The 4,003-nt window shown below is 42.0% G+C and overlaps 1 non-coding gene across 1 annotated transcript; it reads left to right on the top strand.

The window, feature by feature from the left end:
- The first annotated feature begins 3,704 nt into the window (after positions 1-3,704).
- On the top strand, positions 3,705-3,777 carry trnaf-gaa (transfer RNA phenylalanine (anticodon GAA)). Its single transcript has one exon. It is a non-coding gene; the product is annotated as a tRNA-Phe (tRNA).
- Positions 3,778-4,003: the final 226 nt, after the last annotated feature.

The raw sequence follows: 4,003 nt of genomic DNA, 5'->3' as shown, positions 1-4,003 counted from the left end.
CCGGGTAACTACAGGCTAGTTAGATTAACAGCAGCGGTGGGTAAGGTTTTAGAAAGAATAATCAGGGTAAAAAATCAACAGTCACTTGGAAAGGTTCGAGTTAATTAAGGAGAGTGAGCATGGATTTATAAATGGGAGTTCATGCTTGACTAATCTAACTGCATTTTTTGATGAACTAACAGAGCAGCTTGATGAAGGGAATGCAGTGGATGTTGTTTATATGGATTTTAAGGAAGCGTTTGACAAGGTACCACATATAACGGCGGTTAACAAAATTGAGGTTCGTGGTATAGGAGGGTCAGTGTCCAATTGGATAGAAAATTGGTTTAAGGACAGAAAACAGCGAGTCTTATTAAATGGTTCTTTGTCAGACTGGAGGATATTCGACAGTGGTGTTCCCCAAGGGTCAGTGCTAGAACCACTGCTTTTTTTGCTCAAGGTAAGTGACTTGGATCTTGGAATACAGAGTAGAATCTCAAAATATGCCGATGACACCAAACCTGGAGGAGCGGCAAACAGTGAAGATGATATGAACTGCCTGCAACAGGACAGTGATAGGCTAGCAGAATGGGCAGACAGGTGGCAGATGGAATTTAATAGTGACATGTGTGAGGTGATGTATTTGGCATAAGGAATAGGGAGAGGCAATATATACTTAATGGCACAGTTCTAAAGAGTGTTCTGGAATAGAGGGACTTGGGGTTCATGTGCATCAATCTTTGAAGGAGGCAAGTCATATTGCGAGAGTGGTTCGCAAAGCATATGGGATCTTGGGCTTTATAAATAGAGGCATTGAGTACAAAAGCAGGGAAGTTATGCTGAACCATTATAAAACTCTGGTTAGGCCCCAATTGGAGTGTGGCTTCCAGTTCTGCTCAGCAGACTTTAGAAAGAATGTGAGGGTCCTTGAGAGGACGCAGAGGCGATTTACCAGAATGGATCCAGGGATGGGGGATTTTAGTTACAAGGTTAGGTTGGAAAAGCTAGGATTATTCTGCCTTTCTCAAAGGAGATTGAGTGGAGAATTGATAGAGGTGTATAACACCTCTGGACAACAGGCCATCCTGGACTGGGTATTGTGTAATGAGAAAGGATTAGTTAACAATCTTGTTGTGTGGGGTCCCTTGGGGAAGTGCGCCCATAATATGATAAAATTCTTCATTAAGATGGAGAGTGAGAGAGTTGATTCCGAGACTCGGGTCCTGAATCTAAATAAAGAAAACTATGAAGGTATGAGGCGGGAGTTGGCGATGATAGATTGGGGAACGTTACTTAAAGGGTTGACAGTGGATAGGCAATGGCTAGCATTTAAAGAGTGCATGGATGAATTACAACAATTGTTCATTCCTGTCTGTGCAAAAGTAAAACTGGAAGGGTGGCTCAACTGTGGCTTACAAAAGAAATTAAGGAAAGTATTAGATCCAAGGAGGAGAAATATAAAATGGCCAGAACAAGCAGCAAACCTGAAGATTGTGAGCAGTTTGGAATTTAGCAGAGGAGGACAAAAGGATTGATTAAGAAGGGGGAAATAGAGTATGAGAGTAAGCTAGCAGAGAACATAAAAACTGACTGTAAAAGCTTCTATAGATATGTGTAGAGAAAAAGATTAGTGAAGACAAATGTGGGCCCCTTACAGTCAGAAACGGGGGAATTTATAATGGGGAACAAAGAAATGGCAGACCAATTAAATACATACTTTGGATCTGTCTTCACAAAGGAGGATACAAATTATCTCCCAGAAATGTTGGGGAACATAGGGTCTAGTGAGAAGGAGGAACTGTGTGAAATCAGTATTAGTAGGGAATGTTTGGGAAATTGATGGGATTGAAGGCCGATAAATCCCCAGGGCCTGATAATCTACATCCCAGAGTACTTAAGGAAGTGGCCCTTGAAATAGCAGATGCATTTCTGGTCTTTTTTCAAAATTCTATCGACTCTGGAACAGTTCCAATGGATTGGACGGTAGTTAATGTAACTCCACTATTTAAAAAAAGAGGCAGAAAGAAAACAGCGAATTATATAGCGGTTAGCCTGACATCAGTCGTGGGGAAAATGCTGGAGTCCATGATAAAAGATGTAATAGCAGAGTGCAATAATAACTCGTCTCCACTCCTAGTATTTCTAAATCCCACACATTCACTATAATGTGAACAATTATTTCCTGTTGTGTCTCTCTCAGATTTGTAAACTTCACTGTGTTGGAGTGAGGTGACATCTACTGGCGGGAAGCAAGAACTGCAATCAAGCAGCAGAAGCTCCACAGTCTGTCAGGGTTAAAGAAACATTGCAATGTGAGGACACAGCGAAGTGGTTTGATTGGGTAGATGGAGACATGATTCCACTTGTGGTGGTGTCTGAAGCAAAGGCCAGAAATACAAAATTGTCATTAATAAAAGAAATGAGGAATTCATGAAAAATGTAGTAACGTAGTGAATGGTTCGAATGTGGATAGAATAGAAAGTGAGATTGGATGGACAGAAGCAGTCTGAAAGGATGGCTGAAACAAAAGGTGAGTGCCCTGAAACGTTAACTGTGTTTCTCACAGCACAGATGCTGCCAGAGCTGCTGAACATTTCCAGCTCTTTCTGTTTTTATTTCAGCATTTGCAGGATGTCGCTTTGATCTGAAAAAAAAATGGATGATTGGCTGGGGGGTTCCAGTGAAATTCCACAGCAGCTAAAGAAACCTGACCTGTCAGTGGCTGGTTGGTCTAGGGGTATGATTCTCGCTTAGGGAATGTGGTTGATTAACATGTAAAAAATCCAGTGTTCTAATCCCAGATGAGCACTGGCATGCTGTCATTTTTAGATTAAGGTTATCTATTGGTTTCAGCTTTGCAGAAGGTGGAATTGACTTCCAAACAGAGCTGGCATGAGGACCAGACAACTGGATTCAAAGAGCTTGTCGACAAAATTGCAATAAACTAAATGTACAGATAGCCAAGTGGGAATATAAAGTTGTTGCTGTAATTGTGACCTGACTCCAAAAACAACAGGACTGGGTTCTGGACTGGAATGGAATGGATTTCTTCAGTGTTTCTGTTGTTTGGCTTGCATTGACTCATCGATTTTCTTGTTTTTCACTTTGTCGATGCCTTTGAATAATTGTGGATCCTTCTTCAGGGTGTCTTCTTTCACCAGGTAGTTCTGACCTCTGATGATGTTGATTGTAATCAGCTTCAATTCGCTGATAGTTTTGGAAGTGAGCAGATTTCCTTTGCTTGAGTCTACAACATGGAACTCAGTCTGACATGTGGACCCATGGGAGGATTTGAATGCCATCCCTGCGTTGGAGTTGCATCCATCCAATAAGAGACCGAGTAGAAGTGACAGTTCTGTCAGTCGAATATGAGACTTTTAATGGCAGGGTTGTGAGTTTGAGTGCCATTCTGTTTTTCCCTTTTTTAAGGCTTCATGAGCAGGGAGTACAGGGAGTGTTTGAAATGAGCAAGTCTCGCTTTGATTCAGGACTCTTACCTCTCAGCAGCATCTCACTATGAAAGATTGAATTTGATCTCATTTCATTCTCAGCTCGGGGTCTGTGCGGCTCAGTGGCACTTCTGGCTGTCTCCCGCTTCACAATCCATCAGTACTGAGAAAGCAATGGGGAATATTACTCACATGTTGTGTTCTTTAATTTTTTGGAAAACTTGAATGTATGTATTTTCTTCCAAAACAAGGACAGCAAGCCACTGTTTATGTAGGGCTGAAATAGCTCAGTTGGGAGAGTGTTAGACTGAAGATCTAGAGGTCCCTGGTTCAATCCCGGGTTTCAGCAATTTTGCTTCCTTATGCGTCCCTTGCCTTGGTTCTGATTTTCCGGTTGCACAATTTACTTTGAAATTATTTACCAAGCACCAGTGGATGGAATTTGAGAAACAACACAGAGTCATTTACAGCACAGAATGTGGTCGTTTGGCCTGTCACGTCCATGCTGGCTCTCCCCGGAGCAATCTAGTCACTTCCACTCACCAGCTCGGTCCCTTTCCTCCTGCAAGTTTCTT

This window comes from Heterodontus francisci, unplaced genomic scaffold, assembly GCF_036365525.1.
Source record: "Heterodontus francisci isolate sHetFra1 unplaced genomic scaffold, sHetFra1.hap1 HAP1_SCAFFOLD_58, whole genome shotgun sequence".
In the NCBI taxonomy this organism is placed as follows: Eukaryota; Metazoa; Chordata; class Chondrichthyes; order Heterodontiformes; family Heterodontidae; genus Heterodontus; species Heterodontus francisci.
The sequence above is the reverse complement of the archived record's forward strand: the minus strand, read 5'-3'. Positions and strand labels throughout refer to the sequence as shown.